The following is a 24,571-nucleotide window of genomic DNA, read 5'->3' as shown; positions in this document are numbered from 1 at the left end:
GGCTAACACTACCACCATGTCTCCCTGGCTAACACTACCACCATGTCTCCCTGGCTAACACTACCATCATGTCTCCCTGGCTAACACTACCATCACGTCTCCCTGGCTAACAGTACCATCATGTCTCCCTGTCTCGGATTGAGCCTTTTCTCCGTGTGTCCTCTGCTATTCGGCTGTCAGGGGAATGTGTGACGTGTCACGATATCTTTACCACATAATGATGTACGCGTGTCATGTATTTGCCACATTAAGTAGTTACAAGGCTATTTTCAACACAGATCTTTGTCTTTCCTCATAGCTAATTTTCTAACGAGACATCTCTCAAAAAGCCATTAAAATGGCCACTGTGTACTAGGTAGCAGAACCAGGACTGCTGACTTACCAGGTGACAAGTTGTTCACATTGGGACGTGTGTGAAGATGTGTCGTAGCTGGAGCATGACAGGAAAGCAGAAGCAGCATCCACAACTCCTAAGGCTGGACTAGGATGGCCAAAGGGGAAGTTTGGGCAAATTGCCAGATCGGCTGGTCCATTCTAAGCCCAGTGGGCCTGTCTTAATTGGTGTTTAATAACAGGGGGTCTGGAGGGGAGAAATGGGCCGGTGTGGGCGCTTTGAGGTGATAAAAAGGCTTGCGAGTCAGAAATGTCTGGGACAATTTCTGATCCCAGTCAGTCCCCTGCCAACTCCCTAAACTGTTCGTCAGTGTTTGGCCCCAGAACACAGGTACATTCATAGTGTTCTTTATGACAGACAAGTCAGAAGGGGAGAATCTGTAAACGTGTGGAGGTTTTTAAAACCTTCTCTTCTGACCACTCCAAAAACAACCGGCCAAACCGTTTAAAAACTCTTCCCTTCCAGATCCACCCCTCAAAAACCCTCCACGACAGTTCCAATCAAACAGTTCCAGATGTATCAATTAATACAGTGTTTCCCAACCAGCGGGTACTAAGACCACTGGGGGTACCTGTTCTATCCGCAGGGGGTGCTTGAGAAGACTCATGAGATCATAGGCTTACTGGTAAAATGTACAAGATGGGGTACTTCGGGGGTACTCTGTGGGCAGAGTAAAATGTACAAGATGGGGTATTCGGGGGTACTCTGTGGCAGAGTAAATGTACAAGATGGGGTACTTCGGGGGTACTTCTGTGGGCAGAGTAAAATGTACAAGATGGGGTACTTCGGGGTACTCTGTGGGCAGAGTAAAATGTACAAGATGGGTACTTTCGGGGTACTCTGTGGGCAGAGTAAAATGTACTTGGTGGTACAATTAAGTGAAAAAAGTTAGGAGCTAGTGCATTAATAAAATATATTTGCCTTTTCTCAGTCAGCCTTAAAAAGGGGCACTCTGCAGTCCAAACAGTAACAAAGATACACCCTGCCACTGTTTTGGTAAAAAGCTGAGCGATGGGTCCGGAGAAATGTAACCACTCTCAAATTCATAGGACAGAGAAATAGATGCAAGGACTGACCATCCATTACTATTATTGTTTTAATCATGTTTTGAATGTGTTGCTATGATCGTTTGCTATAACAGAGCCTGTTTACAATGAGTAAAACCAGCTTGTACTTTGGGTTCTGATGGGGGTAGGACAGTTGAGGCATTTATAAGTTATATTTTTCAAGAAATCATGGGTAATACAGTCAGGTACAAAATTAGTGGCACCCTTGATACACATGAGCAAAAAAAATACTATAAAAAACAACACATTGTATGCTCAACATTTTTTGGAAATTGTATTATTTTATACAAATACAATTGCTCAGAAATATATATTTATCTTAACAGGTATCAAAAAATAACTGTAAAAGATTTTCAATATTCTAGCACTGCGAAGACTAGCCCTTGTCATGTTTTATAGAACACATTGGGAGAATTCTGAAGACCATTCCTCCATATAGAATCTGATCCTTGATATCCTTTGGACAGACTCTTCAATTAAAAACCCGGTTGTGTGGGGGCTGTGCTTTGGCAAAGAGGGTGGGGCTGCCTCCGGACAGGGCCACAGTGTCACCGAAATGTCCCTACTCTTTACACTGTGTTACTGGTTGTGTGTTGCATGGCCCTACTCTTTACACTGTGTTACTGGTTGTAAGTGTGTTGCATGGCCTACTCTTTACACTGTGTTACTGGTTGTAAGTGTGTTACATGGCCCTACTCTTTACACTGTGTTACTGGTTGTATGTGTGTTGCATGGCCCTACTCTTTACCTGTGTTACTGGTTGTAAGTGTGTTGCATGGCCCTACTCTTTACACTGTGTTACTGGTTGTAAGTGTGTTGCATGGCCACTCTTTACACTGTGTTACTGGTTGTAAGTGTTGCATGGCCCTACTCTTTACACTGTGTTACTGGTTGTAAGTGTGTTGCATGGCCTACTCTTTACACTGTGTTACTGGTTGTAAGTGTGTTGCATGGCCCTACTCTTTACACTGTGTTACTGGTTGTAAGTGTGTTACATGGCCCTCTTTACACTGTGTTACTGGTTGTAAGTGTGTTGCATGGCCCTACTCTTACACGTGTTTACTGGTTGTAAGTGTGTTACATGGCCCTCTTTACACTGTGTTACTGGTTGTAAGTGTGTTGCATGGCCCTACTCTTACACTGTGTTACTGGTTGTAAGTGTGTTACATGGCCCTACTCTTTACACTGTGTTACTGGTTGTATGTGTGTTGATGGCCCTACTCTTTACACTGTGTTACTGGTTGTAAGTGTGTTGCATGCCCTACTCTTTCACTGTGTTACTGGTTGTAAGTGTGTTGCATGGCCCTACTCTTTACACTGTGTTACTGGTTGTAAGTGTGTTGCATGGCCCTACTCTTTACACTGTGTTACTGGTTGTAAGTGTGTTTGCATGGCCCTACTCTTTACACTGTGTTACTGTTGTAAGTGTGTTGCATGGCCCTACTCTTTACACTGTGTTACTGGTTTGTAAGTGTGTTGCATGGCCCTACTCTTTAAACTGTGTTACTGGTTGTAAGTGTGTTACATGGCCCTCTTTACACTGTGTTACTGGTTGTAAGTGTGTTGCATGGCCCTACTCTTTACACTGTGTTACTGGTTGTAAGTGTGTTACTGGCCTCTTTACACTGTGTTACTGGTTGTAAGTGTGTTGCATGGCCCTACTCTTTACACTGTGTTACTGGTTGTAAGTGTGTTGCATGGCCCTACTCTTTACACTGTGTTACTGGTTGTAAGTGTGTTGCATGGCCCTACTCTTTACACTGTGTTACTGGTTGTAAGTGTGTTGCATGGCCTACTCTTTACACTGTGTTACTGGTTGTAAGTGTGTTGCATGGCCCTACTCTTTACACTGTGTTACTGGTTGTAAGTGTGTTACATGGCCCTCTCTTTACACTGTGTTACTGGTTGTAAGTGTGTTGCATGGCCTACTCTTTACACTGTGTTACTGGTTGTAAGTGTGTTACATGGCCCCTCTCTTACACTGTGTTACTGGTTGTAAGTGTGTTGCATGGCCCTACTCTTTACACTGTGTTACTGGTTGTGTGTGTTGCATGGCCCTACTCTTTACACTGTGTTACTGGTTGTAAGTGTGTTGCATGGCCCTACTCTTTACACTGTGTTACTGGTTGTAAGTGTGTTGCATGGCCCTACTCTTTACACTGTGTTACTGGTTGTAAGTGTGTACATGGCCCCTCTTTACACTGTGTTACTGGTTGTAAGTGTGTTGCATGGCCTACTCTTTACACTGTGTTACTGGTTGTAAGTGTGTTACATGGCCCCTCTTTACACTGTGTTACTGGTTGTAAGTGTGTTGCATGGCCCTACTCTTTACACTGTGTTACTGGTTGTAAGTGTGTTGCATGGCCCTACTCTTTACACTGTGTTACTGGTTGTAAGTGTGTTTCATGCCTCAGACCACTTGGCCGTCCCCAGTCCACCTGCTCCTGATCCAGGTCTCTCTCGCAACATATGTTAACAGTTGCAAAGCGTGAAGTAGATCATAAAGTGAAATAAATTAACAGTAAACATTACACTCACAAAAGTTCCATAAAGAATAAAGACATTTTAAAATGCTATTATGTCTATATACAGTGATGTAATGATGTGCAAATAGTTAAGGTACAAATGGGGAAATAAACAGAATTATGGATTGTATTTACAATGGTGTTGTTCTTCAGGTCACAAATCTTGCTGCTGTGATGGCACACTGTGGTATTTCACCCAGTAGATATGGGAGTTTATCAAAATTGATTTGTTTTCAAATTCTTTGTGGATCTGTGTAATCTGAGGGAAATATGTCTCTCTAATATGGTCATACATTTTGGCAGGAGGTTAGGAAGTGCAGCTCAGTTTCCACCTCATTTTGTGGGCAGTGTGCACATAGCCTGTCTTCTCTTGAGAGCCACGTTTGCCTACGGCGGCCTTTCTCAATAGCAAGGCTATGCTCATTGAGTCTGTATGTAACAGTTTAACTTTAGTCCGTCCCCTCGCCCGACCGGGGGCGAACCAGGGACCCTCTGCACACATCAACAACAGTCACACGAAGCATCGTTACCCATCGCTCCACAAAAGCCGCGGCCCTTGAAGAGCAAGGGGAACAACTACTTCAGGTCTCAGAGCAAGTGATGTCACGATTGAAACGCCATTAGCGCGCACCACGCTAACTAGCTAGCCATTTCACATCCGTTACATGTACATAGTCAAAGCCTTCCTTAAGGTTCAGTCAGTTACAGTGGTCAGGTATTCTGCCACTGTGTACTCTCTGTTTAGGGCCAAATAACATTCTAGTTTGCTCTGTTTTTTTTGTTAATTACTTGACACATTGGAAAGATGATATTTTGTTTTCTATGATTTGGTTGGATCTAAAATGTGTCCAGGGCTCTGTGGGTCTGTTTGTCCGTCCCAGTCCACGACCAGGTGGTTGGTCGTTGGGACACTGTCTGGGGCCCACATGCCGGTCACCGTGGTCCTGTCCCGGGGGTCAAGATGCAGGTCGGGGACACCGTGGCTGTCCCGGGGGTCAAGATGCAGGTCGGGGGACACCGTGGCCTGTCCGGGGTCAAGATGCAGGTCGGGGGACACCGTGGCCCTGTCCCGGGGGTCAAGATGCAGGTCGGGGGACACCGTGGCCCTGTCCGGGGTCAAGATGCAGGTCGGGGGACACCGTGGCCATGTCCCGGGGGTCAAGATGCACGGTCGGGGGCAACCGTGGCCCTGTCCCGGGGGTCAAGATGCAGGTCGGGAGACACTGTGGCCCTGTCCCGGGGGTCAAGATGCAGGTCGGGAGACACCGTGGCCCTGTCCCGGGGTCAAGATGCAGGTCGGGAGACACTGTGACCCTGTCCAGGGAGGGGGGGTCCACAAAATGTAGAGGAAAACGTGACATGACAAATCAAGACAAGGTGAAATTAAGAATTATAAATCTTTATTGTGCATGGATCTTTGTAGATATCATGGCTATACAGACACACTTTAGATACATACTTATGATTCTACATTATAATTCCCATAACGAACATTTGAAAGTGATATGTCTGGTACCGGTAGTATTTATAGTATAACAAATTTTCATTTTGGAATGTACGGTGTATGAGGTAACTGCAAACATTAAAATTACATAAAAATGGTCTCATTTTTTTTGTGTGTGCATATTTTAATTATCTTATTTTTGTAGTGTTTTGTTTCGTCTCTCTCTCAGCCCGACAGGTAGTAGCTTGACCTGCCACCACGCTGAGCTGTTTACAATGGCACACGATGCAATCACTATCAAAAATAGGAATTTAATTCTTTAAAAACGACAAAGAATTAAGACATCAGAAATCAAAAGATGCCTGGTTGACCAAATCAATGTAATCCCCCCCCCCCGAAAAAACGTTATGCAAAGTACCTGTATCATCAGCTTTATAATGGTTGCAACAGCCAGAATCATATTTGTCCATAACAAAACACAACACTAGACTACTTACTGCCTGATCACAGACTACATTGATTAGCTCGCATAACTCGGCAAATCGGTTAAAAAGACTTGGAACACACACAGAGAGAAAAAAAAAGGGACATACTCATTTTTATGCATTTTTTACCCGGTGGGCGGGTTATACGTAACGGGGGCGGTGTGGTTTCAAAGTGTAAGGACTGTCCGATGCGCGTCCACGTTCAACCGAGAACCCTCCGCCTGGTCATAACTTCTTAAACCGACAACAACATGGTGGATCTATACTTTCATATTAGGACATTATTGGCTTTATTTGAACTAACGATAGCTCGCTCAAAGAGGCTGGAGAAATTGGTCCCAAAAGTCAACGGATGTGTGACGTCAAGTTTCGCTTGCTAGCCGACCAAAAAAACGTTAAATGGATGTGGCTATCAAGCAATCTACTAGATTTATCTAATTTCACTGCGATTGGTTAGTCAACATGCAATTGTACTGTATACTGTCAATCACAGGGATTAATTATTAGCGTTTCGATGAACAAGATCAGATTAATTGAGCCTTTGCCCTCAATCCTTTTCAGTGACTCGTGTCAGCATGTTGTCAATGTTTCTCAGTTTAGCTAGCATATTTTAAAGGATTCTCTATTTTATTTGATAGAATTCAGGGGAAGGTCATGTCTTTGTTATCGATTAAAATGTAAGTATTTGGAATTTACGTATTGATTAGACTACGTGTCAATTAGACTCTCTCACACACACATTCGGTTTCAGCGTTACTTCATTCGTTAAACTGATGGATTTTGGATGTCCTCGGTCTTCTATATTTGTTGGAGAGCAACTACACCATATTGTCCACCAACCACACCAGATTATCCTAGAGGAGTACTTAAACACCCAGCCTCATTGAACATTCCCTTACTTTGAGTGACTTATCTCTCGACTTTAAACAATGAAATTCAAATACAAAAATCATTTTGGTTTAACTTCTTTCCATTCTGTGGCAGCATGAAATAACATAACGTGAATTCAGCGATGCCATTCCTTTACTTCTTTATGGCTCCCTGATGAAACCGTAAGATCCATCACAAGAGAATACTGGAGGAAAGACAGTGGTTTAATGTGATTTTGTCGTGTAGTGTACGCGCCCTGCACTGGTAAACCTGTAGCGGTGCGTTGAATAGATTCCACCATCCAGACTTGAGAGCGCGTGCTCAGCTGAGTCTCTATACCCATATTGCGCGTTGAAATCTACAACTCCCCCGTGACGTGTAGCGCCATGCACCGGGTGAAATGGCGTGAAGGAAGTGTGTGTCCGCAAAAAAAGAAAAAAGGCCAAACTTTAGATCAACAGGAAGTACGAGTTAACACAGTTCTGATCTGCGGTAGTTTTTACTTTTCACGGTTTATGATTATTAAGCTATGTAGGTGTTTTCTCATTTTCTCTGGACATAGTTTATAATACCATATACTTCAATCTTATAAAAAAATAGATATTCACATGAATGACTCTGATGTAAAGAAATCAAAATAAATCAGAAACGTTGATATCCTCCAAATACTATTATTTAATTTCATCATGATTATTATACGTATTGTATGTTTACTAACATCAAATCAATATTGCTAAAAAAAATTAAATAAACAAAAACAAATTGTGTTTTCTAAAATAAAAATAATAAAAATAAAAAATAAACTTCAGCGAAATTAAGAAAATGCATCCAAGTTTATTTGTTTTCTTTAATCCTCTGAAAACAACAAACTGGTCTGATACCGACGGGAGAAAAAGCATCTGTTGTTACTATGAGAACACATCATGTGGAAGGTACTAGAACTTTTTTTAAAACACCCAAAACACCAGTAGGGCTTGTACAATCTGAAAATACGTAGTTCTATAAAATGGATAACAAAACCAAGACACATTCAGTCAAGGTTTCCTCTTCACTTAAGGTGCAAAATGAAGTCGTGAAAAAAACAAAAAACAAAGAGAGAGAATAAGGATAGTAAGGGAAGTAGATGTTTTGTGCTGAAGAACAAAAAAAAACAAAAAAAGATTCTGCATGATTGTAAATACAAGCTACAGTATAACTATATGATAGTAAAAAATAATTAGAATTATTCATCATCATAATCATTGTGTTAGTTTGGTTTTATGTTATATTTTCCCCTAAACTCTACTTCTGAGCGATTCATTTCTCCAACTGCTAACCGGTCCGTGTGTCTTCACTATACAAAAATATACTAACATTTCTCCAGTCGACTTTTGCATCCCTACACATTCCGAACATCAACAAAGTTGGAAAGTGCTAAATGAACGTTCTATAATGSAAACAAGAATTTGGATATCTATTCGTCCTCTCTATTTAACCCTTTAAATAAACTACAGAAGGTGTGGTGAGGCCACTTCCCCTTTCCGAGGTATCTCTGTGGTACATCTGACCTCTGACCCCCCCATCCCCTCACCCAGCCACTTCCTAACTGTTGCTGTGTTCACATGCTAAATCGGAGTTATCGGAAGCTCCTAGTTCCCAGTTGGACATTTCACTTGAATGACCTTCAAGTCAGAATTACAAGCGGGGAAACTGAGAAAATGTTGTTACTAGGGGTTGAGACATTTCACCTTGAACCTTTTCAACCAAAACAAATGACAACAAATGAGTTTCTGACAATTACAACCTTATCAATTTTGGATAAACGTAGCTAGTCTGACCATATCGTCAACGTTAAGCAAGCTAGCTAACTTTATTATAAGCAAATGTTAGCAAGCCTATCAAGCTAGCTTGAATCTAAATCGGTTGAATAATTATTCTGACTTCAAAAGCACTTGAACACAAATCTTGCCCAGTTTCCTATTTCCCACGAGCACGTGAAGCCAGGTAACTGTGGCACACCCTACACCTGTGCATCCGGACATGCACTTCTGTGCAAAACACTGGCCAAATCAGGTCCCAGGTTCTAACAGCACATAGGCTATATAATATCAACCTACATACTAACATAGTTTCATACCGGCCCCTTTTAAACTCCGATATAAATAAATGAATAATCTATACATATATATGGTCGGACACGTACATGGTGAGTGATATTTCTTTTAACCGTATATCCCTGCTCCTTCATTATCCATTCTGTACAGGTTAACCAATCACAATGAAGTATAGAGCCTCACAGTGGAGGTGTCATAATACCCATAAGACCTAGCGGTCAAACAGGGTAATGGTTCCAATAGTTTGTCCACCATTAATTTTTTCCACATAGGGGATTTTAGAAACACTTACAATAAGGGCTGTGTTTTGTGTCGGCTTAGCCTGGCGTGACGTTTTTGATAAAAGTCCTAGAGAGATTTACACGGTTATCAATATATTTCGGCTCCATTTTACTCTCAGATGTGAAAATGCTAATTAGCGTCAAAGTAGACAACATGCAAAACTACAAATCCCAGCATGCTCCTGCACCTCGTCTCTAGCTGACACCTTTGTCAACAGGCATTGTGTCAATTTAATATTTGCACAAGACAGTTGTCAGAATTGTCCATTTATTATTTTTTTTGCCAATTTATTAATGACTACATTTAGCTAACATTAGATAGTTAATACAGAGATTCTTACCTTCGCCTCGATTCGTCAGTCTCGTCCAGATCATCATGGTATTTGTAGTTCTTTATGATAGCCACATTAGCAGCTAATTAGCATTTAAGTGTTGCATGGTAAATACAGGCAAATACATTGACAAAAGTCACCTTTTGTCTTGTTTACACGGTTATCAAAAACGTCACGCCAGGCTAAGCCGACACAAAACACAGCCCTTATTGTAAGTGTTTCTAAAATTCCCTATGTGGAAAAATGAATGGTGGAAAAAATATTGGAACCATTACCCTGTTTGAGCGCTAGGTCTTATGGGTAATTATGACTCATAATGTGGTACTCTATTCTGTGCAGGGTAACCAACCACAGCGGAGTCTTGATAAACATTGAGAGGCTTCTGTAAAGGGAGGTGAGGGAGGGGAAGACAGGAAGGTATCATAGCAATACATTATATAATTTCCTCCTGGACTCCCTCCCTCTGCTATAATCATAATCACACAGAGGTGACAACAGAAATAAACTACAACATCGACAGGAAATTAAAGCTGTAACCCTGCAGCTTGGAGAAGGAAGGGAGGAACAAAGGAGGAGGAGACGGAGGAGAGAAACACGGGAGATACAGCTCACTTGATAACAAAGTACTGGATGATGAAAGCGATGAGGATGGAGATGACTGCGCAGAGCATAATGATGAGAGCAGCCCACTGCTCATCTGTTAGGGGCCTGGCGGGGTCAGCTCCAGCCCGGGGGCCCACACTGCTCACACTGCCAGCTGACAGCTCACTGCGCTGGGGGGAGAGCGTCACCGTGGGGCTGTAGGGACCACTCAGCTCTGGAGCATCCTGGCACTGGCGGATGGCACACACCCTGAAGCGGTACTCACTGTTGGTCTGCAGGCCGGGCATCTGGTAGGACGTGGCAGAACCTTTATACACCTGGAGGAGAGAGAAGAGAGGTTAGAATACACCTGGAGGAGAGAGAAGAGAGGTTAGAATACACCTGGAGGAGAGAGAAGAGAGGTTAGAAAACACCTGGAGGAGAGAGAAGAGAGGTTAGAATACACCTGGAGAAGAGAGGGAGAGAAGACAGAATACACCTGGAGAAGAGAGGGAGAGAAGACAGCGAGAGCGCGAGACAGCGAGAGACAGCGAGAGACAGCGGGAGACAGCGGGAGACAGAGGGAGACAGAGGGAGACAGCGGAGACAGCGGAGACAGCGGAGACAGCGGAGAGAGAGAGAAAGAGAGAGACAGAGGAGACAGTGAGAGAGAGGAGACAGCGAGAGACAGCGAAAAGAAAAGGACAACCAGTGAAGAACAAACACCATTGTAAATACAACCTATATTTATGCTTATTTATTTTCCCTTTTGTACTTTAACTATTTGCACATCATTACAACACTGTTTATAGACATAATATGACATATGAAATGTCTTTATTCCTTTGGAACTTTTGTGAGTGTAATGTTTACTGTTCATTTTTTATTGTTTATTATCTATTTCACTTGCTTTGGCAATGTTAACAGATGTTTCCCATGTCAATACAGCCCTTTGAATTGAATTGATACAGGAAAGAAAGAGGTAGAGAGGAAAGGGAGGTTAATATACAGGAAGGAAGTAGGAGGGAGACAGAAGACATGGTCTGCCTCTGTAGCTTGGAGGCCTGTGATTGGATAGAGTGATGAAAGGACAAAGCTCTGTGTAAAATGGCAGACACGTACCGCTTCCTTATTTAATTTGGATGTCATATCCAGGCAGATTAGCGTCAGCCAGCAGCCTCTGAGTCCACCATTACCATAGCCATTACTGTTATGGCTTTTCAACCTCTGCCATATTGTGGATTCAGATCCATCTATCTAATAGTACTCAGAGGGTTTTCTTTAATGGAACCTTCTCTGTAATGGTGTACCGCAGGGCAGCTCTCTTGGCCCTCTACTCTTTTCTATTTTTTACCAATGACCTGCCACTGGCATTAAACAAAGCCTGTGTGTCCACGTATGCTGATGATTCAACCATATACGGGTCAACAACTACAGCTAATGAAGTCACTGAAACCCTTAACAAAGAGTTGCAGTCAGTTTTAGACCGGGTGGCCGGTAATAAACTAGTCCTGAACATCTCTAAAACATTGTATTTGGTACAAATAATTCCCTAAGTTCTAGACCTCAGCTAAACCTGGTAATGAATGGTGTGGCTGTTGAACAAGTTGAGTAGACTAAATAATTTGGTGTTACCTTAGATTTTAAACTGTCATGGTCAAAACATACAGATTCAATGGCTGTCATCCAGGCAAAGGGTGGCTATTTGAAGAATCTCAAATATAGCCAGCCTAGCTAGCTTAACTTACTTTTCCTGGTTTGATGCAGTCAAGACTAGTACTACGGAATCATATGGATGATAAATAACCTAGCTATGGCAGCTGTTAGTCTACAATAGCTTGAGTTGGCTCGGTCGGTTGCGGCCTGGCTCTCCCTCCTCCCCGTGTCACTCACTCACAGTACGGCCCCTCCCCGCCTGCTAGAGCCTCGCCTCTCTCCCTCCTCCCCGTGTCACTCACTCACAGTACGGCCCCTCCCCGCCTGCTAGAGCCTCGCCTCTCTCTCCCTCCTCCTTTATCAGTCCGGTTAATAAAGTAGCATAAAAAAATTATATACTTTTCTGCTGCTTCCCTCACTCAGATCGGACCGAGTTTGGACGGAACGGTCTCTATAAAAAAAAAAATATATATTTATGAATATCGGGTCCGAGTGGGAAAGCCCCAGGTCCATTTCGGGAAACGGGTCCAACTTTTACATTAGACCTCTAATGCACACATAAAACACTACATGCTCATGTTTTTAAATGTATGTTAAAATAAAATACAAATTACTGCATGTTGGCCTGCTAAGAGTTACTGCTGAGCCCACCATTACTCCTGGTTGGCCTGCTAAGAGTTACTGCTGAGCCCACCATTACTCCAGGTTGGCCTGCTAAGAGTTACTGCTGAGCCCACCATTACTCCAGGTTGGCCTGCTAAGAGTTACTGCTGAGCCCACCATTACTCCAGAGGTTGGCCTGCTAAGAGTTACTACTGAGCCCACCATTACTCCAGAGGTTGGCCTGCTAAGAGTTACTGCTGAGCCCACCATTACTCCTGGTTGGCCTGCTAAGAGTTACTACTGAGCCCACCATTACTCCTGGTTGGCCTGCTAAAGATACTACTGAGCCCACCATTACTCCTGGTTGGCCTGCTAAGATTACTACTGAGCCCACCATTACTCCTGGTTGGCCTGCTAAGAGTTACTGCTGAGCCCACCATTACTCCAGGTTGGCCTGCTAAGAGTTACTACTGAGCCCACCATTACTCCTGGTTGGCCTGCTAAGAGTTACTGCTGAGCCCACCATTACTCCTGGTTGGCCTGCTAAGAGTTACTACTGAGCCCACCATTACTCCTGGTTGGCCTGCTAAGAGTTACTACTGAGCCCACCATTACTCCTGGTTGGCCTGCTAAGAGTTACTGCTGAGCCCACCATTACTCCTGGTTGGCCTGCTAAGAGTTACTATTGAGCCCACCATTACTCCTGGTTGGCCTGCTAAGAGTTACTGCTGAGCCCACCATTACTCCTGGTTGGCCTGCTAAGAGTTACTGCTGAGCCCACCATTACTACTGGTTGGCCTGCTAAGAGTTACTACTGAGCCCACCATTACTCCTGGTTGGCCTGCTAAGAGTTACTACTGAGCCCACCATTACTCCTGGTTGGCCTGCTAAGAGTTACTCTGCTGAGAAGGATGGAGAGGGAGGCTAGACACCTGTGGTCTCCTCAGGGATCAACATCCGTCATCATAACGATGCCTTTAGACAGAGGAACACCATCCGGTCTGATGGAGATCTCCTACAGCTGCGCTAGACTGACACAACAGATCACTCCATCTATTGTGTCGCTGATTTGCATAATGTAGTTGTACAGCAGAGTGGTCACCAACCTTTTCTGAGGTCAAGAACACTTCCTGATGCAAGCCGAGATCTACCGCTTGATTTTTTAAACGTTTTAATTTAAACGTGAATTAAAACCGTAAACCTATGCAACATTAAGCTATTAAACACAGTTCTGTAGTAATGAGGTTTGTGCAGTAAGGCTTTAGGACCAGTACATTATCACTGCATATTGGCTATGCTTCAATTGCCCTGCCAATGTTGTTCTGCTCAGATCATTTGGAAATGATGTAAATGTTTTGGTATATGATCACACTGGTAGTATGTTAATGGTCAGTCTGAGGTGACGGAGCAGGGGTGAGGCTGCAGTGCCGGTTGTATTCATTCATTACAGCTGCAGTGCCTGTTGTATTCATTCATTACAGCTGCAGTGCTGGTTGTCCTCATTCATTACAGCTGCAGTGTTGGTTGTCCTCATTCATTACAGCTGCAGTGCTGGTTGTATTCATTCATTAAAGCTGCAGTGCCGGTTGTATTCATTCATTACAGCTGCAGTGCCTGTTGTATTCATTCATTACAGCTGCAGTGCTGGTTGTATTCATTCATTACAGCTGCAGTGTTGGTTGTCCTCATTCATTACAGCTGCAGTGCTGGTTGTATTCATTCATTAAAGCTGCAGTGCCGGTTGTATTAATTCATTACAGCTGCAGTGCCGGTTGTATTCATTCATTACAGCTGCAGTGCCGGTTGTATTCATTCATTACAGCTGCAGTGTTGGTTGTCCTCATTCATTACAGCTGCAGTGCTGGTTGTATTCATTCATTACAGCTGCAGTGCTGGTTGTCCTCATTCATTACAGCTGCAGTGCTGGTTGTATTCATTCATTACAGCTGCAGTGCCGGTTGTATTCATTCATTACAGCTGCAGTGCCGGTTGTATTCATTCATTACAGCTGCAGTGCTGGTGTCCTCATTCATTAAAGCTGCAGTGCTGGTTGTATTGCTGCAGTGCTGGTTGTATTCATTCATTACAGCTGCAGTGTTGGTTGTACTCATTCATTACAGCTGCAGTGCCGGTTGTCCTCATTCATTACAGCAGCAGTGCCGGTTGTCCTCATTCATTACAGCTGCAGTGCCGGTTGTACTCATTCATTACAGCTGCAGTGCCGGTTGTATTCATTCATTACAGCTGCAGTGCCGGTTGTATTCATTCATTACAGCTGCAGTGCCGGTTGTATTCATTCATTACAGCTGCAGTGCCGGTTGTATTCATTCATTACAGCTGCAGTGCCGGTTGTATTCATTCATTACAGCTGCAGTGCCGGTTGTATTCATTCATTACAGCTGCAGTGCCGGTTGTCCTCATTCATTACAGCTGCAGTGTTGGTTGAGTCATTCATTACAGCTGCAGTGCTGTTGTATTCCTTCATTACAGCTGCAGTGTTGGTTGTAGTCATTCATTACAGCTGCAGTGCCGGTTGTATTCATTCATTACAGCTGCAGTGCCGGTTGTCCTCATTCATTACAGCTGCAGTGCTGGTTGTATTCATTCATTACAGCTGCAGTGCTGGTTGTCCTCATTCATTACAGCTGCAGTGCCGGTTGCCTCATTCATTACAGCTGCAGTGCTGGTTGTATTCATTCATTACAGCTGCAGTGCTGGTTGCCTCATTCATTACAGCTGCAGTGCCGGTTGTCCTCATTCATTACAGCTGCAGTGCCGGTTGTCCTCGTTCATTACAGCTGCAGTGCTGGTTGTAGTCATTCATTACAGCTGCAGTGCTGGTTGTATTCATTCATTACAGCTGCAGTGCTGGTTGTCCTCATTCATTACAGCTGCAGTGCCGGTTGTCTCATTCATTACAGCTGCAGTGCCGGTTGTATTCATCATTACAGCTGCAGTGTTGGTTGTCCTCATTCATTACAGCTGCAGTGCCGGTTGTATTCATTCATTACAGCTGCAGTGCCGGTTGTCCTCATTCATTACAGCTGCAGTGTTGGTTGTAGTCATTCATTACAGCTGCAGTGCCGGTTGTATTCATTCATTACAGCTGCAGTGCTGGTTGTATTCATTCATTACAGCTGCAGTGTTGGTTGTATTCATCATCATTACAGCTGCAGTGTTGGTTGTAGTCATTCATTACAGCTGCAGTGCTGGTTGTATTCATTCATTACAGCTGCAGTGTTGGTTGTAGTCATTCATTACAGCTGCAGTGCCGGTGTATTCATTCATTACAGCTGCAGTGCCGGTTGTCCTCATTCATTACAGCTGCAGTGCTGGTTGTATTCATTCATTACAGCTGCAGTGCTGGTTGTCCTCATTCATTACAGCTGCAGTGCCGGTTGTCCTCATTCATTACAGATGCAGTGCTGGTTGTATTCATTCATTACAGCTGCAGGCTGGTTGTCCTCATTCATTACAGCTGCAGTGCCGGTTGTCCTCATTCATTACAGCTGCAGTGCCGGTTGTCCTCATTCATTACAGCTGCAGTGCCGGTTGTCCTCATTCATTACAGCTGCAGTGCTGGTTGTAGTCATTCATTACAGCTGCAGTGCCGGTTGTATTCATTCATTACAGCTGCAGTGCCGGTTGTATTCATTCATTACAGCTGCAGTGCCGGTTGTAGTCATTCATTACAGCTGCAGTGCCGGTTGTATTCATTCATTACAGCTGCAGTGCCGGTTGTATTCATTCATTACAGCTGCAGTGCCGTTGTATTCATTCATTACAGCTGCAGTGCCGGTTGTAGTCATTCATTACAGCTGCAGTGCCGGTTGTATTCATTCATTAGAGCTGCAGTGCCGGTTGTCCTCATTCATTACAGCTGCAGTGCTGGTTGTATTCATTCATTACAGCTGCAGTGCCGGTTGTCCTCATTCATTACAGCTGCAGTGCCGGTTGTCCTCATTCATTACAGCTGCAGTGCTGGTTGTATTCATTCATTACAGCTGCAGTGCTGGTTCCTCATTCATTACAGCTGCAGTGCCGGTTGTCCTCATTCATTACAGCTGCAGTGCCGGTTGTCCTCATTCATTACAGCTGCAGTGCTGGTTGTAGTCATTCATTACAGCTGCAGTGCTGGTTGTATTCATTCATTACAGCTGCAGTGCTGGTTGCCTCATTCATTACAGCTGCAGTGCGGTTGTCCTCATTCATTACAGCTGCAGTGCTGGTTGTATTCATCATTACAGCTGCAGTGTTGGTTGTCCTCATTCATTACAGCTGCAGTGCCGGTTGTATTCATTCATTACAGCTGCAGTGCCGGTTGTACTCATTCATTACAGCTGCAGTGCCGGTTGTATTCATTCATTACAGCTGCAGTGTTGGTTGTATTCCTTCATTACAGCTGCAGTGTTGGTTGTAGTCATTCATTACAGCTGCAGTGCTGGTTGTATTCCTTCATTACAGCTGCAGTGTTGGTTGTAGTCATTCATTACAGCTGCAGTGCCGGTTGTATTCATTCATTAGAGCTGCAGTGCCGGTTGTCCTCATTCATTACAGCTGCAGTGCTGGTTGTATTCATTCATTACAGCTGCAGTGCCGGTTGTCCTCATTCATTACAGCTGCAGTGCCGGTTGTCCTCATTCATTACAGCTGCAGTGCTGGTTGTATTCATTCATTACAGCTGCAGTGCTGGTTGTCCTCATTCATTCAGCTGCAGTGCCGGTTGTCCTCATTCATTACAGCTGCAGTGCCGGTTGTCCTCATTCATTACAGCTGCAGTGCTGGTTGTAGTCATTCATTACAGCTGCAGTGCTGGTTGTAGTCATTCATTACAGCTGCAGTGCCGGTTGTATTCATTCATTACAGCTGCAGTGCCGGTTGTATTCATTCATTACAGCTGCAGTGCCGGTTGTAGTCATTCATTACAGCTGCAGTGCCGGTTGTATTCATTCATTACAGCTGCAGTGCCGGTTGTATCATTCATTACGCTGCAGTGCCGGTGTATTCATTCATTACAGCTGCAGTGCCGGTTGTAGTCATTCATTACAGCTGCAGTGCCGGTTGTATTCATTCATTAGAGCGCAGTGCCGGTTGTCCTCATTCATTACAGCTGCAGTGCTGGTTGTATTCATTCATTACAGCTGCAGTGCCGGTTGTCCTCATTCATTACAGCTGCAGTGCCGGTTGTCCTCATTCATTACAGCTGCAGTGCTGGTTGTATTCATTCATTACAGCTGCAGTGCTGGTTGTCCTCATTCATTACAGCTGCAGTGCCGGTTGTCCTCATTCATTACAGCTGCAGTGCCGGTTGTCCTCATTCATTACAGCTGCAGTGCTGGTTGTAGTCATTCATTACAGCTGCAGTGCTGGTGTATTCATTCATTACAGCTGCAGTGCTGGTTGTCCTCATTCATTACAGCTGCAGTGCCGGTTGTCCTCATTCATTACAGCTGCAGTGCTGGTGTTATTCATTCATTACAGCTGCAGTGTTGGTTTTCCTCATTCATTACAGCTGCAGTGCCGTTGTATTCATTCATTACAGCTGCAGTGCCGGTTGTATTCATTCATACAGCTGCAGTGCCGGTTGTCTCATTCATTACAGCTGCAGTGCCGGTTGTCTCATTCATTACAGCTGCAGTGCTGTTGTATTCATTCATTACAGCTGCAGTGCTGGTTGTCCTCATTCATTACAGCTGCAGTGCCGGTTGTCCTCATTCATTACAGCTGCAGTGCCGGTTGTCCTCATTCATTACAGCTGCAGTGCTGGTTGTAGTCATTCATTACAGCTGCAGTGCTGGTTGTATTCATTCATTACAGCTGCAGTGCTGGTTGTTCCTCATTCATTACAAGCTGCAGTGCCGGTTCCTCATTCATTACAGCTGCAGTGCTGGTTGTATTCATTCATTACAGCTGCAGTGTTGGTTGTCCTCATTCATTACAGCTGCAGTGCCGGTTTGTATTCATCATTACAGCGCAGTGCGGTTGTACTCATTCATTACAGCTGCAGTGCCGGTTGTAGTCATTCATTACAGCTGCAGTGCCGGTGTATTCATTCATACAGCTGCAGTGCCGGTTGTTATCATTCATTACAGCTGCAGTGCCGGTTGTATTCATTCATTACAGCTGCAGAGCCGGTTGTTATTCATTCATTAAAGCTGCAGTGCCGTTGTATTCATTCATTACAGCTGCAGTGTTGGTTGTCCTCATTCATTACAGCTGCAGTGCTGGTTGTTTCATTCATTACAGCTGCAGTGCTGGTTGTATTCATTCATTACAGCTGCCGTGCCGGTGTATTCATTCATTACAGCTGCAGTGCGTGGTGTATTCATTCATTACAGCTGCAGTGTTGGTTGTCCTCATTCATTACAGCTGCAGTGCCGGTTGTATTCATTCATTACAGCTGCAGTGCCGGTTGTACTCATTCATTACAGCTGCAGTGCCGGTTGTAGTCATTCATTACAGCTGCAGTGCCGGTTTGTATTCATTCATTACCGCTGCAGTGCCGGTTGTATTATTCATTACAGCTGCAGTGCCGGTTGTATTCATTCATTACAGCTGCAGAGCCGGTTATTCATTCATTAAAGCTGCAGTGCCGGTTGTATTCATTCATACAGCTGCAGTGTTGGTTGTCCTCATTCATTACAGCTGCAGTGCCTGGTTGTATTCATTCATTACAGCTGCAGTGCCGGTTGTATTCTTCATTACAGCGCAGTGCCGGTTGTATTCATTCATTACAGCTGCAGTGTTGGTTGTCCTCATTCATTACAGCTGCAGTGCTGGTTGTATTCATTCATTACAGCTGCAGTGCTGGTTGTCCTTCATTCATTACAGCTGCAGTGCCGGTTGTATTCATTCATTACAGCTGCAGTGCCGGTTGTATTCATCATTACAGCTGCAGGTGCCGGTTGTAGTCATTCATTACAGCTGCAGTGCCGGTTGTAGTCATTCATTACATCTGCAGTGCCGGTTGTAGTCATTCATTACAAGCTGCAGTGTTGGTTGTAGTCATTCATTACAGCTGCAGTGCCGGTTGTAGTCATTCATTACAGCTGCAGTGCCGGTTGTCCTCATTCATTACAGCTGCAGTGCCGGTTGTCCTCATTCTTACAGCTGCAGTGCCGGTTGTATTCATTCATTACAGCTGCAGTGCCGGTTGTATTCATTCATTACAGCTGCAGTGCCGGTTGTCTCATTCATTACAGCTGCAGTGCCGGTTGTAGTCATTCATTACAGCTGCAGTGCCGGTTGTATTCATTCATTACAGCTGCAGTGCCGGTTGTATTCATTCATTACAGCTGCAGTGCCGGTTGTATTTCATCTATTACAGCGCTGCAGTGCCGGTTGTATTCATTCATTACAGCTGCAGTGCCGGTTGTATTCATTCATTACAGCTGCAGTGCTGGTTGTATTCATTCATTACAGCTGCAGTGCTGGTTTCCTCATTCATTACAGCTGCAGTGCTTGGTTGTCCTCATTCATTACAGCTGCAGTGCCGGTTGTCCTCTCATTACAGCTGCAGTGCCGGTTGTATTCTATTCATTACAGCTGCAGTGCTTGGTTTGTAGTCAATTCATTACAGCTGCAGTGCTGGTTGTCCTCATTCATTACAGCTGCAGTGCTGGTTGTAGTCATTCATTACAGCTGCAGTGCTGGTTGTATTCATTCATTACAGCTGCAGTGTTGGTTGTCCTCATTCATTACAGCTGCAGTGCTGGTTGTAGCGTGAGTGGAAGTAGGGAGAACGAGCATTTTATGGTTTATTAAAGTGCAGTAGCGTTGGTAAAATAATTGGGGAAGCCAAGACCCCCCCAAACTGCAAAAAATCCATATAACAACCTGTGTGTTGTGATAATATCGTTGTTTGTGCTATAACCTGTTAGTTCATATGCCTTGACACATTGATATAGAGGCCTAAAGGCCGAGACAATAAGAAGACACAGTGGCAGAATAAATTCAACCACACCTTTGTTTTATCACAAAAGCAGAGAGCAACCTCTGTCCAGTGAAGTTCACAAAACATATTACATGTAACCAACAGTTACATGACCTACAGCACGGTCAACCAAGGTCATGTTTCTGACATGTTCGCACCACTAAACTACTATTGATTTAGAACTACAGAGAGTTACCGCAAGTCACAAAGACAACAGGAGCTGCCTCCGCTATTCCAACATCATCAAATCACCTCTGCTTAGTCTAATACAGTGACAACTAAAAGATACCAAAAACTATTTAGTCCAATCAACGCTGAAGTTAAAGTTAAATAAAAGTTAAAGTTAAATATGATGTGGCTGTCCATGGGACTGTTTTCTCGCGTGTGAGCATGCACTTTCGTGCGTAAGTAGAAAAACATGTTGACTCACCCTACTTGTAGAGAAATACCAAATCCAGTCCCCCCCATCCAGTCCCCCCCATCCAGTGCTACATAAATCACATCCCTTCTCATTCTTCTTACCTGTTTGTACTCAGAGTTACCCATCATGCTTTGCACCGTGTAGATGATGGGGTCTCCCTTCATGGGCAGCAGGGGCTCCCAGCTCACTTCACAGACTGAAGACATGTCCTCCACACGCTCCACTCGTGGAGCTACAGAGAGAGAGAGAGTACAACACACACAAGGATTAAGACTGGAAGGTGAGGACAGTGAGGCTGGAAGGTGAGGACAGTGAGGCTGAGAGGTGAGGACAGTGAGGCTGGAAGGTGAGGACAGTGAGGCTGAGAGGTGAGGACAGTGGGGCTGAGAGGTGAGTCAGGAGAAAGGTGAGTCAGGAGAAAGGTGAGAAGTGGTGAGTCAGGAAAGAGGTGAGTCACAGAGGAATAAAGGTCAGTTCAGAGTCCAGATGAGAAAAGGAGAAATAAACAGGAGAAATAGAAGTGGAATGGGGAGGTGAAGGTCTATACATTACAGAGGTGAGAGGATGGGACAGGAATGGGGAGGTGAAGGTCTATACATTACAGAGGTGAGAGGATGGGACAGGAATGGGGAGGTGAAGGCCTATACATTACAGAGGTGAGAGAACGTGTGGAGGACAGAGGGGCTGAAAAGAGAGAGATGTACCTTTAATAGGGGCGGGTGGCGAGCGGGGGGTGGTGAAGGTGTAAACGGTGGAGAAGGGGCCTTGGCCCGCCTCGTTCAAGGCCTGGATGCGGAACATGTACGAGGTAGACTCATTGAGCCGCTGGACTTTGTGAGTGTGGCAGGGCCCTCTGTACAGGGAGACAAACCTGGAGAGGAGAGAGGGGAGGGGACGACAGGGAGAAAGGTGTAAAACAGGTCTTGTCTGCCAGTCTCCTTATTTGGACAAGGCAACACATTTAGTTGGAACCATTTCCAACACTTCACTAAAACTGAAGGTTACAGCTTCATATTAACACCTTTCTGCCTGTCTGCATCATATTAACACCTTTCAGCATCATATTAACACCTTTCTGCCTGTCTGCATCATATTAACACCTTTCAGCATCATATTAACACCTTTCAGTCTGTCTGCATCATATTAACACCTTTCAGCATCATATTAACACCTTTCAGTCTGTCTGCATCATATTAACACCTTTCTGCATCATATTAACACCTTTCAGCCCGTCTGCATCATATTAACACCTTTCAGCATTCATGATTTAACACCTTTCAGCCTGTCTGCATCATATTAACACCTTTTCAGTCTGTCTGCATCATATTAACACCCTTTCTGCCTGTCTGCATCATATTAACACCTTTCAGCCAGTCTGCATCATATTAACACCTTTCAGCGCTGTCTTGCATCATATTAACACCTTTCAGCATCCATATTAAACACCTTTCAGCCTGTCTGCATCATATTAACACCTTCTGCATCATATTAACACCTTTCACCGTCTGCATCATATTAACACCTTTCAGCATCATATTAACACCTTTCAGCCTGTCTGCATCATATTAACACCTTTCTGCATCTATTAACACCTTTCAGCCTGTCTGCATCATATTACACCTTTCAGCATCATATTAACACCTTTCAGCCTGTCTGCATCATATTAACACCTTTCTGCATCATATTAACACCTTTCAGCCTGTCTGCATCATATTAACACCTTTCAGCATCATATTAACACCTTTCAGCCTGCTCTGCATCATATTAACACCTTTCTGCATCATATTAACACCTTTCAGCCTGTCTGCATCATATTAACACCTTTCTGCATCATATTACACCTTGTACCTTTCTGCATCATATTAACACCTTTTAGCCTGTCTGCATCATATTAACACCTTTCAGCATCATATTAACACCTTTCAGCCTGTCTGCATCATATTAACACCTTGTAGCCTGTCTGCATGATCATATTACACTTTCGCGATCATATTAACACTTTCAGTCTGTCTGCATCATATTAACACCTTTCGCCTTTCTGCATCATATTAACACCTTGTAGCCTGTCTGCATCATATTAACACCTTTCAGCATCATATTACACCTTTCAGCATCATATTAACACCTTCAGCCTGTCTGCATCAATTAACACCTTTCAGCCTGTCTGCATCATATTAACACCTTTCAGCATCATATTAACACCTTTCAGTCTGTTGCATCATATTAACACCTTTCTGCCCGTCTGCATCATATTAACACCTTTCAGTCTGTCTGCATCATATTAACACTTTCATTTCCTGTCTGCATCATATTAACACCTTTCAGCCCGTCTGCATCATATTAACACCTTTCAGCATCATATTAACACCTTTGCATCATATTAACACCTTTCTGCCCGTCTGCATCATATTAACACCTTTCAGTCTGTCTGCATCATATTAACACATTTCAGCCTGTCTGCATCATATTAACACCTTTCAGCCTGTCTGCATCATATTAACACCTTCAGCCTTTCAGCATCATTAACCCTTTCAGCCCGTCTGCATCATATTAACACTTTCAGCCTGTCTGCATCATATTAACACCTTTCAGCCGTGCTGCATCATATTAACACATTTCAGTCTGTCTGCTCATATAACACCTTTCAGCCTGTCTGCATCATTTAACACCTTTCAGCCCGTCTGCATCATATTAACACCTTTCAGTCTGTCTGCATCATATTAACACCTTTCAGCCCGTCTGCATCATATTAACACCTTTCAGTCTGTCTGCATCATATTAACACCTTTCAACCTGTCTGCATCATATTAACACCTTCAGCCCGTCTGCATCATATAACACCTTTCAGCTCTGTCTGCATCATATTACATCCTTTCTGCATCATATTAACACCTTTCAGTCTTCTGCATCATATTAACACCTTTCTGCATCATATTAACACCTTTCAGCCTGTCTGCATCATATTAACACCTTTCAGTCTGTCTGCATCATATTAACACCTGTCTGCATCATATTAACACCTTTCAGTCTGTCTGCATCATATTAACACCTTTCTGCATCATATTAACACCTTTCTGCATCATATTAACCCTTTCAGCCTGTCTGCATCATATTAACACCTTTCAGCCCGTCTGCATCATATTAAACACCTTTTCAGTCTGTCTGCATCATATTAAACACCTTTCAGCAGTCTGCATCTATTAAACACCTTTCAGTCTGTCCTGCATCATATTACACCTTTCAGTCTGTCTGCATCATATTTAACACCTTCAGTCTGTCTGCATCATATTAACACCTTTCATGCTGTCTCTGCATCATATTAACACTTTCGCCTGTCTGCATCATATTAACACCTTTCTGCCTGTCTGCATCATATTAACACCTTTTCAGTTCTGTCTGCATCATATTAACACCTTTCTGCATCATATTAAACACCTTTCAGTCTGTCTGCATCATATTAACACCTTTCTGCATCATATTAAACACCTTTCAGCCTGTCTGCATCATTATTAACACCTTTCAGTCTGTCTGCATCATATTAACCCCTGTCTGCATCATATTAACACCTTTCAGTCTGTCTGCATCATATTAACACCTTTCGTGCATTCATATTAAACACCTTTCACCGTCTGCATCATATTAACACCTTTCAGCCTGTCTCCATAATATTAACACCTTTCAGCCTTCTGCATCATATTAACACCTTTCAGTCGTCTGCATCATATTAACACCTTTCAGCCAGTCTGCATCATATTTAACACCTTTCAGTCTGTCTGCATCATATTAACACCTTTCAGTCCTGTCTGCATCATATTAACACCTTTCAGCTGTCTGCTCATATTAACACCTTTCAGTCTGTCTTGCATCATATTAACCACTTCAGCC

At 43.8% G+C, this 24,571-nt stretch overlaps 1 pseudogene; it reads right to left on the bottom strand.

The window, feature by feature from the left end:
• Positions 1-5,364: 5,364 nt before the first annotated feature.
• LOC112074102 (fibronectin type-III domain-containing protein 3A-like) overlaps positions 5,365-24,571 on the bottom strand; it is a 76,427-nt pseudogene continuing 57,220 nt past the window's right edge.

This window comes from Salvelinus sp. IW2-2015, unplaced genomic scaffold (genome assembly GCF_002910315.2).
Source record: "Salvelinus sp. IW2-2015 unplaced genomic scaffold, ASM291031v2 Un_scaffold2496, whole genome shotgun sequence".
NCBI lineage: Eukaryota > Metazoa > Chordata > Actinopteri > Salmoniformes > Salmonidae > Salvelinus > Salvelinus sp. IW2-2015.
The sequence above is the reverse complement of the archived record's forward strand: the minus strand, read 5'-3'. Positions and strand labels throughout refer to the sequence as shown.